This window comes from Hevea brasiliensis, chromosome 3, assembly GCF_030052815.1.
Source record: "Hevea brasiliensis isolate MT/VB/25A 57/8 chromosome 3, ASM3005281v1, whole genome shotgun sequence".
Classification (NCBI taxonomy): Eukaryota; Viridiplantae; Streptophyta; class Magnoliopsida; order Malpighiales; family Euphorbiaceae; genus Hevea; species Hevea brasiliensis.
Genome location: NC_079495.1, coordinates 74,037,316 through 74,049,765, shown reverse-complemented (window position 1 = coordinate 74,049,765; position 12,450 = coordinate 74,037,316).

The window sequence follows — 12,450 nt, the reverse complement described above, 5'->3', positions numbered from 1 at the left end:
TTTGACCAGCAATAGTGTAATGACCATAACTTGGTCTACTTAACTCGGATTGACCTGAAATTTTGCCCCTCTTGCAATAAAACATAGATCTACAAGTTTGTAGTTTTGACCAAAACCCGAAAACCGAGGGAACTAGGTCGTCTAGCTAGGTCAAACTAGTATCCCGGAATCTAGCAAGTTGCATTAAAATGCACTAAACAAGGAAATGAAATTGGTAACGTGTACCAAACCTAAAACCCTATCGAATGTGACATATTAACGACACTAAAACCTAATTTACATTAAACGCATCGAGCGTCGGTATATTAGGTAATTGAGCAAATAATAGCCTTCAGTGAATTACTTATCGAACATTATCGTTAGAGACAGTTTAATTTAGTACTGAAACACTTCAAATTGTGTTTCTCGATTGCAAAGACTCGAAAAGGGAAGGAAACACTGAGTCCAGACCAGGAGACAATTATCAGAGGTTTGTGCACAACTAGTTTTCAACTGATTTTACTCTGAATAAGATTTCATATGATTAATTGTATGTTATTGATTTAAATTGTGTTTGTGCACAACAGTATTTCTTTTGAATTTTCAATTGAAATAAATATTGACTATTTGTACATTATTATTTTAAATTGTGGAAATGTGTTTGAATGGATATTTATTGCTTGAAAAGCAGTGTAAATGATTTGATGAATACTATTGATTGAAAAGCACTGTAAATGGTTTTTGTGGAAATTAAAGATAATTATGAATTGTGTTGCCATTTTGTGAATGAAATTATAACTTTGGAAATTTATTGGATTCTCACGAATCATTTGAATAAAATGTTTGGAATTGATTTTGTGTTCACACTTAGCATGACAGTATGATATCATTCCTTCTCCATTTATGGAGTCGTGATCGTTTATTTTTCTCCCTCTCTGATTTACCAGTTGAGGTGATCGGATGAGTACTCATTATATAGCTTGCTCCCTTCCTCATTGATTTCGATTAGTGGGGTTGTGATTGCTTTGTCGTGGTGTACAACGCGGCATTGATCGGAAAATTGTGTCATGGCTTAAGTTGTGAATGAATTGGCAACACTGTATTCTTAACTTATTCGACTAAATTGTGTTGTTATGCGATTTGATAATTTATGAAATGAAGTTAAATTCTTATTGACATTTACTGTCTTTCGAATTTAACTGTGTTCTGATTATTGAGATTTATTGTGAGATTGTGAAATGAATTTAAACTCTTATGGACATATACTGTCTTTTGAATTCAACTATGATCTGACTTACCGAAATTTATTGTGATATTGAGAAATGGAGTTTAAATTTTGGTTGACAATTATTGTCTTGAAATTAACTGTGGTTTTAAGTATCCACTATTTATATGATTTATGAATTGTGATTTAAATTGTATTTGGTTAATGTTGTGCACCACTGAGATATTGTCTCAGCGATAGCTTTTTATTGCTGTCGCAGGTAGACAGACCGACAGGGCAGCAGATTAGGCTGCTAGTACCTCCAGCGAGAGACTACCGGGTATAATAAGTATACCAGTATTTTGTATTTTGTAATGTAATGTATGTCCACTGTATGTACATATTGTTTTTGGTTTTGAGCAGTTGTAAATTCAAATTGTACCTTGAAGTTGTAAAATAATTATGAGTTATTTTGGCTTGTAAAAGTTGTATTATATTTCTTATATCTCAATCTTTGAAAAATCACTATGGAATTGATTTGATAAATATGTGGTGTTGAGAAATGTGTTGGAGTTGAGATTTGGAAATATATTGAAGTGTCTTTTTACAGGTTTTCTGAAGAACTGTTTTATCCAAAATACAGATGGCACTCTGCCAAAATTTTTACAGAAATTCCAAATAAATCAAATGAGTTAATTGTTTCACTTCAGTTCACCAAAGTCTTTAACACCTGTAAATAGTGCTCACCACTGTAAAACAAGTAAGAAAAGTTTTTAAAATCCCTTGTAGCGTATTTAATGGGTTATCAGTAGACGGAGTTGGTAATTCATTAAGTATACTATGGGATCATGTTATGCCTTACAGAGGGGTAGGGTGTGACAATTATTATATGCAAATTCTGCCAGTGGGAGATATCTATCCCAACTCCCCTCAAATTCAATGACACAACTCCTTAGCATATCCTCCAGGATCTGGATTACTAGTTCTGATTGTCCATCCGTCTGAGGATGAAAAGCCGTGCTAAAACAGAGTTGTGTGCCCAAGGCTTCTTGCAACTTTTTCTAGAATCTCAATGTAAACCTTGGGTCTCAATCAGATATGATGGAAAGTGGGATTCCATGCAGTCTAACTATCTCACTGATATACAATTCTGCTAACTTCTCCAGTGAGTAGTCGGTCTAATCGGCGAGAAATGTGCCGACTTCAATCTATCCACTATAACCCACACTGCATCATGCTTCTTTTGGGTGAGAGGTAGACCACTAACAAAATCCATAGTGACCCGATCCCATTTCCATTCAGTTATGCTTATAGGCTGTAGCAATCCTGATGGAACTTGATGTTCTGCTTTAACTTGCTGACATGTCAAACACTTAGTCATATAGTCAGCTATATCCCTCTTCATACCAGGCCACCAATAATAAGGCTTCAAATCATTATACATTTTTTTGCTTCCCGCGTGCATAGCATAAACACTAGTGTATGCTTCTTTCAGAATACTAGTCTTTAGTTCCCCATCATCTGGTACACACACTCTTCCTCTGTAGTACAGACACCCATCTGCTTTCACCTCATAATCAGTTTCCTTTCCCTCTAGAATTTTACCCATAATGGCCATTAATTTTTCATCTGCCTTCTGCCCATCTTGTATTTGCTGTAGTAGGTTTGGCCTCACTTGTAACTCAGCCAAAATAGCTCCATCTTGAGCTAAGGACAGACAGGCATTTAGTGATCTTAAAGCTGTGATGGATTTTCTGCTCAAGGCATCAGCAACTACATTTGTCTTCCCAGGATGATAATCTATCACACAATCATAGTCCTTTAGGAACTCAATCCATCGCCTCTGTCTAAGATTGAGCTCCTTATGGGTTAGCAAATATTTTAAACTCTTGTGGTCTGTATAGATGTAGCATTTTTCACTATATAAATAATGCCTCCATATCTTCAGTGTGAAGATAATTGCTGCTAACTCGAGGTCATGAGTAGGGTAGTTCTGTTCATGTGGCCTTAACTGCCTGGAAGCATAGGCAATCACTTTCCCCTCTTGCATTAATACACACCCTAGCCCATTATGTGAGGCATCACTGTAGACCACAAAGTCTTTTCTTGACACTGGCTGTGTTAACACTGGTGCTTCTATCAACATAGCCTTCAGCCTCTCAAAACTGGCTTGGCACTTGTCGTTCAAGCCAAATTTCACATTCTTGTGGAACAACTTGGTCATTGGAGCAGCTATAAGAGAGAATCCCTTCCCAAATATTCTGTAATACCCAGTTAGCCCCAAGAAACTTCTGACCTCAGTTGTATTTCTGGGAGGCTTCCATTCCATCACTGCTTCTATCTTTTTAGGATCCACTCTAATCCCCTTAGCTGATATTATGTGTCCAAGAAAGGAGATTTCACTCATCCAGAAGTCACACTTGGACAACTTAGCATATAGCTTCTTTTCTCGCAGGGTTTGCAGAACAATCCTCAAATGTTCATCATGTTCTTCCCTGGCCTTGGAATACACCAGAATATCATCAATAAAGACCACTACAAACTGATCTAAGTATGGATGGAAGATAAGGTTTATAAGGTCTATAAATGCTGCTAGTGCATTTGTTAACCCAAACGGCATCACTAAAAATTCATAATGCCTATACCGGGTTCTGAATGCAGTTTTTGACACATCTGCATCCTTTACCCTCAACTGATGATACCCTGATCTGAGATCAATTTTTAAAAATACACCGGCTCCCTTCAACTGATCAAACAGATCGTCAATTCTGGGCAATGGATATTTATTCTTCATAGTTACCTTGTTCAACTACCAGTAATCAATACACAATCTCAAAGTTCCATCCTTCTTCTTCACAAATAGCACCGGAGCTCCTCATGGTGACACACTGGGGCGTATGAACCCCTTATCGAGTAACTCCTGCAACTGAATTTTCAACTCCCTCAATTTAGTGGGTGCCATCCTATAAGGAGCAATAGAAATTGGTGCTGTACCCGGCATTACCTCAATAGCAAACTCGACTTCCCTTTCTGGTGGTAAACCAGGCAATTCTTCAGGAAATACATATGGGAAGTCTCTTACTATGGGTATATCACATAGGTTTGTCTTAGCCTGCCTAGTATCAACCACGTGTGCTAGGTAAGCTTCACAGCCTTTACTCATCAATCTTCTTCCAACTGTGGCTGAGATAACATTGGACAGGAAATCTATCCTTTCACCCACAACAGTAATCTCATTACCCTCAGAAGTTTTCAGAGAAATCCTCTTCAATTTGCAATCAACTATTGCCTGATGACGTGACAACCAGTCTATTCCCAAAATCACGTCAAACTCGTGGAAGGGCAATTTAATTAGGTCTGTCGAGAATTCATACCCCTGAATCCTCAACGGGCAACCTTTATACACCTTATTCACTACCACACTTTGGCCTAGTGGATTTGTGACCAGAATGTCTTGATCACTCTCCTCTATTAAAACTCCCCTCTCTACGGGTAGTTTGATGCAGATGTATGAATGAGTGGATCCTGGATCCACCAATGCATGCACAAAAGTGTTGTAGAGGGAGAACGTACCGCTGATAACATCCGGGGCATCTTGCTCCTCCTGAGCTCTGAGAGCATAGGCCCTGGTAGGTACTCTAGTCTCTAGTGCCACATCTTACCCCTCTGTAAGGCATAACATGATCCCGTAGAATACCTAATGAACTACCGAACTTCACCTACCGATAACTCATTAAGTACCCTACAAGGGATTTTAAAACAATTTTCTTATTTTTGATAAGTGGTGAGCATTTCTAATAAGTATTTAAAACATGTAATTAAGTGGAAAGCTAGTTGGAAATTTTGGCCCATTTTATTTTTTCGCAAATTTTATAAAAATTTTGACAGAGTTCTGTCTGTATTTTGAGAAACCAGTTCTTCAAATTCCTGTAAAAAGCACTTCTAAAAATTTTTCTCAACAACTGCTTCAATTTCATACTCAATCTCAATCAATTTCTCAACACATTTATCAACTTTCAAATTTCAAATCCACTATCAATGATCATCAAAATACTAGCAATCCATTTCATTCAAATTAAATAAAATAGTTCCATTCATATTTCATTAGAAACAAAACAATTTAGATACATCATTACAAAATTTACATTAAGAGAATTTCAAACTACAATATATATTACAACTTTATACAATTTTTATACAAACTGCTCAATACCCATTTTTACATGTCCATACATTTATGTGTAATATATACATCAAAAGAAATATTTACAGTTAGGGTATAAATTATACCCGAAGACTTTAAGCTGATAGCTCCTCACACCTCAGCAGTTCGGTCTGCTGCTCCTCTAGTCTCCATATCTGCGACAGTAATAGAAGCTATCGCTGAGTACTAGGACTCAGTGGTGCACAACATACTAAAATAATCTTTATGCAAAACTTAAATCACATTTATTCAAAAATTTGGCAGAACATGAGAATTAAGTACAAATCATGCATTGTGAGATTTTAAATGCAAACCAAGTTCATTTCGAAGTATCAAAACACATTTCATAAAACCCACAGTTAGATCATGCCATTCGAAACAAATAGAATCTCAATAGCCAGAGGCTAAAGAGATATCACATCACAAGGGTAGCTAGCTCAAATATATGGATATCCATTCACATCTTCTTCTACTGGCACACCTCAACACTTCTCTAGAGAAGGAATCAAAATTCGAAACTAATTACCCCCACTAGTCGTGCTAATGAGGTGTTCAAATATATGGTCATGACACTGTGGTTTCAAAACTTATCTTAACAATTTGCTAAACATTGTCATTTCAATATACATAATAACTTTCAACAATTTAAATCAAAACATCATAAGAATGCCATAATCCAATGTTTCACATTATTCAAAACAATATGCAAAAGATTATTACAAAAAGTATACGTTGTGCACAAACCTCAAATGAGTCGCCTGTTGGCCTTGACTAGACTCCTCGGGTTCTGTCCCGGTATTCCTTTCCACTAAAACACACAATTTCACAGTGTTTCAGCACCATAACTTAGCATAAATCCAAAAATAAATTTAACTTCACTTTTACCTAGCTCTAACGTGCTAAATTTGACGTTCTTGAAATTTTGTGTTTCGGGTTACTATTCACTGCACTATTCAAGTCAAATTATTGACTTTCTAAGGCTTAATAGGTATGGAAATTCCAACTTTACCCACATACCACATTTTGGTCACCAAACTTGTTGGTTTTGGTCATTTTCTCAAAACTTAGGTCTTTTAGGCAAAATTGCCAAATTTTCAGTTTTGGTGTCCCTAATTGTACTGTTTCATTGGTCAGTTTACTGTTAGAATTTGGCAAAACTTTCTTCATAGAAAATGTTCCTTATTGTCTTAAGTTTATTGTCCTTTTTGAATCACCCCAATTGGAGTTTTGTAACTCAAGTTATAAGCAAATCACATTTACTGTTTATGCTGCAGAATTTGGTTCTGTAGATTTGTTGATCCAACTTCATTCAGTAATTTGATCAAGTTAGGTCCATAATTTGGTCTAACTTTCTTCATATGAAATATTCTACTATGCCTTAGGTTTCCATTGGTTCAAGAATTGCCTAAATCAGAGTTTTCTAGAGAGAGTTATAGCCATTGAAACTTTACTGTTCAAATGGCAAATCTGCAGTCTGCAGATTCAGGTCACCAAATTTGCTCAGTAATTTGATTAGGTTAATGGCATAATTTGGATTGGTGTTCTTCATGAAAGTTTTAGGTATATATTTCATCTAACCACTGGTAAAATTTCAGGTCATTTTGACCTGCCTAGCTCGAGTTATGACCAAATGAACAAACACTGTTCATTTGGCCAGTTTGTGCAGTGGCAGCCTGCGATTTCTCAACTTCGGTCACTTTGTTCACTAGGTTTTAGTCACTTTTTGGGCAGGCTTCCTAAATGAAAATTGTGTCATTTAGTGCCTATTTTCATCCCCAACTGGTCCCATATCCATTGGACTTGTAAAATTTCATTTTTCGTCCCTCAAAGGAGGTTTTGGTCATGCTGCCAGCACATGACCTTATCCAATCCGAATTGGCTTTTAATTCCAACATTTCTAACACACCTCATTTGGTCACAAATGACCATTTTTCACTTCACATTAGGTCAAAGACACCATTTACAAGTTTTTCACATTTTTGGTCTCTAAACCCTAATGTCCAAACCCTAATTCACTAACCTCATGCATTTACTTGATTCCATACCTCTAAACATAGTCATTCAACTAACTAAGGTTTATATACCCAATTAAATCCATCAAACCATGCAAATATACTCCCATATACATGCTGGCTGAAAATTATTCATGTTCCCTCAACAAATTTTTATTTCATTTTAAGCATTTTTCTAAGTTAACTAAGTTATAAACACAAGTAATAAACTCATTTGCAACTTAAATCACTAACCTTTGTGTAGCAACTTCTAACTCTCCTTTTCTCCAATTTTCTTTCTTCTTTTCTCCTTTCTTTGATGACCAATCTTCTTTTCAAGTGATTAAATCAAGTTTTTATGGGAGAATTTGGGGTAAGGTAGGGTCAAATGGGTGTTTAAAAGCTTGTATTCAAGCTTTCATGGAGGATCAATGGTGGGGTTTGGGAAACACTATGGCTGCCATTTTCTTTGAGGTAGGAGAAGGTTGATATTTTTGTTTTTATGTATTTTATGTCTTGTTTTATGTATTCGAATGGGTCAACAATTATGGGAATTAAAATAATTAATTTTGACATCATTTTGATGTCATAAGGTGATGTAATTAACTTTTTCTTTTCTTTTCTTTTTCTTTTTTTTTTTCTATTTATTTTTCTATTAGTTCTTTAATTTAATTCTCGATTCCGAAATTTTCTTTTCCCCAATTTTATTTGACAGTTAGGTCAGGAGTCATCTCTGGGGTCAATTGACCAAATTGCCCCTCGCCGGTTCATCCCGGTTTGCAATTAATTCCATATTTCTTCCTGCTTCCTGACCTAATTATTTGATTGGCTTAACAGTTATTTTTCGTTATTTTCTCTTTTCCACTGTGTTTATAAGGGTCCTAAGGACCGCAACGTCACTTTTTATGGTTCGAAATTTGAGTTTAAAATGACTTCGCAGTCATTCCTGAGAAGGTCACTCATCGCTGTGACTCTCAGCTCGTTTAACTTCTTCTGTTCTGTTTTTCTTATTTATACTTAACTAATTGAACATTACTAATTATTTGTATTTATGGCTTATCTAGTTGTCTTAAGTGTGGTTCTAATCCCCTTAATTGTCCAGACCGACATCGGTCACCGGAACAGTGAAATCTACCAGGCTATGCAAACGGGGGTGTTACAAAAATATCAAAAGTGGCCTAATGTCCTACCAAATGCACTGCAATGTGAGGTGACTCTGGACTCCGGGCGTAGATCTGAAGGCTCACCCTGTATGAGGCCTGCTGAACTCCCTAGCTATGTCTCTATGTCACACCTTACTCCTTTGTAAGGCATAACATGATCTCGCAGAATACCTAATGAACTACCGAACTTCATCTACCGGTAATTCATTAAGTACACTACAAGGGATTTTAAAACTATTTTCTTACATTTCGGAAGTGGTGAGCATTTTGGTAGGAATTAAAATCATTTATTCAAAGCTTATAAACTAGTAAAAATTTTTTCCATTTTAATTTTACTGCAAATTTTATAAAAATTTTGACAGAGTTTCGTTTGTATTTGGAGAAAACAATTCTTCAAATACCTGAGAAAAACACTCCAAAAAATTTTTCACAACTCCCAACCACCAAATAATTTCAAGTCAACTCAATTTAATTCACTTCAAAATAATTCCACAATCCAATCAAAGTTTATCATCTCAAAATATTTAATAACTTCATTCACAGTGCATAAAGTATGAAATTCACAAACTACAAATATTAATTTACAAAAAGAAGTTCCAAAAATAATATTATTACAATTTATTATACAACTGCTCACTTTACATTGATACTTATGACATTACAGTATTTACATCAAAATAACTACAAGGGTATAAAACAATACCCGTACAGAAAAGGTCAATGAAGTCTTCAATATCGATAGCAGCTCACTCTGCTGCTTTCTCCTTGCTCTTATCTGCGAAAGCAAAACAAGCTATCGCTGAGTATAAAAATACTCAGTGGTGCACAATAAAAATTTGAAATACAATACCTAAATCATTCATTGCCAAAACACAATTTAAATATTTCTCAATCACATTTCACAAATTATCAAAGCTCATAATAACACAATTTAGTCAAATAATTTAAGAACACAGTGTTGCCAATTCATACACAACTTAAGCCATGACACAAAATTTCCGTTCAATGCCGTGTTGTACACCACGACAAAGCAATCTACAACCCCACTAATCAAAATCAATGAGGGAGGTGGCTAGCTAGCTAATGAGTACTCATCCGATCTACAACCTCAACTGGTAAACCAGAGAGGGAGGAAAAATAATCGATCTCACCCCATGAATGGAGGAGGAATAATAAGGCACTGTCATGCTAAGTGTGAAATAAAAATCTATTTCAAACATCTTATTCAAATAATTCATGAGAAATCCGATAGAATTCCAAAGTCATAGTTTCATTCACAAAGTGGCAACACAATTCATGATTAACACCAAATTTTCATAAATCATACCAAATCAAATTTTCAATGACAAAATACTCAAATAAGGTTTATTGTGCACAAACCTGACGTGAGTCGCCTCTAGGCCTTGACTCAGTCTCTTAGAGCTTCCAAGTCTTTTTCAGCTGAAACACACAGTTTCAAAGTGTTTCAGTACCATAACTTAGCATAAATTCAAAAATAAATTTAACTTCACTTTTATCTAGCTCTAATATGCTAAACTCGACGTTCTTAAAATTTTTGTGTTTCGGGTTACTATTCACTATACTATTCAAGTCAAATTGTTAACTTTCTAAGGCTTAATAGGTATGGGAATTCCAACTTCACCCACATTGCACATTTTGGCCACTAAACTTGTTGGTTTTGGTAATTTTCTCAACACTTAAGTCTTTTAGGCAAAATTGTCAATTTTCAGTTTTTGGTGTCTAGGTTTCACTGTTCTATTGGTCACTTTTTTATTGGAATTTGGCAAAACTTCCTCCATAGAAAATGTTCCCTATTGTCTTAAGTTTATTCTCCTTTTTGAATCACTCCAATTAGAGTTTTTTAGCTCAAGTTATATCCAAATTATGGTTACTGTTCATGCTGTAGAATTTAGTTCTGCAGATTTATTGATCCAAATTTGTTTAGCAATTTGATCAAGTTAAGTCCATAATTTGGTCTAATTTTCTTCATATGAAATGTTCTACTATGTCTTAGGTTTCCATCAGTTCAAGAATCACCTAAATCGGAGTTCTCTAGGGAGAGTTATAGCCATTAAAACTTTACTATTCATATGGTAAATCTGCAGTTCTGCAGGTTCAGTGATTCAACTTTGCTCAGTAATTTGATTGGGTTAATGGCATAATTTGAGTTTATATCCTTCATGAAAGTTTTAGATCTATATCTCATATAACCACTGGTAAAATTTCAGGTCATTTTGACTTGCCTAGCTCGAGTTATGACCAAATGAACAAATACTATTCATTTGTTCAGTTTGTGCAGGGCAGCCTGCAATTTTCCAACTTTGGTCAACTTGTTCACTAGGTTTTAGTCACTTTTTGGGCATGCTTCCTAAATGAAAATTGTGTCATTTATTGCCTATTTTCATTCCCAATTAGTCTCGTACCAATTGGACTTGTAAAATTTCATTTTTGGTCCCTCAAAGTTGACTTGGTCATGCTACAGCAGCATGACAACACTCCCTCCGAATTTGACTTTAATTCCAACACTTCTAACACACTTAATTAGGTCACAAATGACCATTTCTCACTTCACATTAGGTCAAAGACACCATTTACAAGTTTTTCACATTTTTGGTCTCTAAACCCTAATGTCCAAAACCCTAAGTTTGTCCAATCTTCACAATTCATGTAATCTAAATATACAATTCACATATATAACATCTATTCACCAAGATTTCATGTTTAACCTAACTAAATACCATCAAAACCTTAGGATTCCATGGCTGCCACATTCTCTCTTCCCTTGTTTAAGCGTGGTTTCCTTTATTTCTAATGCAATTTCATCACACATAAACTTAAATTCATGAATTCAATAAGAATCTAAACTTGAAATTGCACTTACCTCAATTTGTAGATTTCCTAATTCTTCAATTCTCCAAGTTTTCTTTTCCTTCTTGCTCCCAAAGTGTTTATCTAGGTCTAGGGGTAAGATTTACTTAAGGACTTTAGGGGAATTTATGGTTAAATTGGGGTGTATGAAGCTTAAATTGGGAGCTTCAATGGAGTTTGAGAGAGAGAGCTAAGGGAGAGAGAAAACGATTTGGAAGGGAAGAAGAGGACAATGAATTTTTTTTTCTTTTCTTTTCTTTTATTTACTTATAGAAGACCCAAAAATTCCAATTAAGTAAATATATTAAGTATCATTTTTATGGCATCATGCATGAGGTCATGCATGATGTCATCACCTTTTGACTTTTCTATTTTCCTTTTTTTTCTATTTATTTTTCTATTAGTTCCTTAACTTAATTCTCGATTTTGAAATTTTCTTTTCTCTGATTTTATTTGATAGTTAGGTCAGGAGTCAGCTCTCGGGGTCAATTGACTAAATTGCCCCTCGCCTGTTCATCCCGGTTTGCAAATAATTCAAATTTTCTTTCGGCTCCCTGACCTAATTATTTGACTGGCTTAACAGTTCTTTTTCATGATTTTCTCTTTTCCACTATGTTCATAAGGGTCCTAAGGACCGCGGCATCACATTTTACGGTTCGAAATTTGAGTTTAAAATGGCTTCGCAGTCGTTCTCGAGACGGTCACCCATCGCTGTGACTCTCAGCTCATTTAACTTCTTATGTTCTGTTTTTCTTATTTATACTTAACTAATTGGCAATTACTAATTATTTGTATTTATGGCTTCTTTAGTTGTCTTAAGTGTGGTTCTAATCCCCTTAATTGTCCGGACCGACACTGATCACCGGAACAGTGAGATCTACCAGGCTATGCAAACGGGGGTGTTACAATTCTCCCCCCCTTAAATAAATTTTCTCTCAAAATTTTACCTGGTATTTATCTCTGAATAGTTGTGGGTGTTGTCTCCTCATGTCCTCCTCTTGTTCCCAAGTAGCCTCTTGGCCCAAATGATGGTTCCACAGC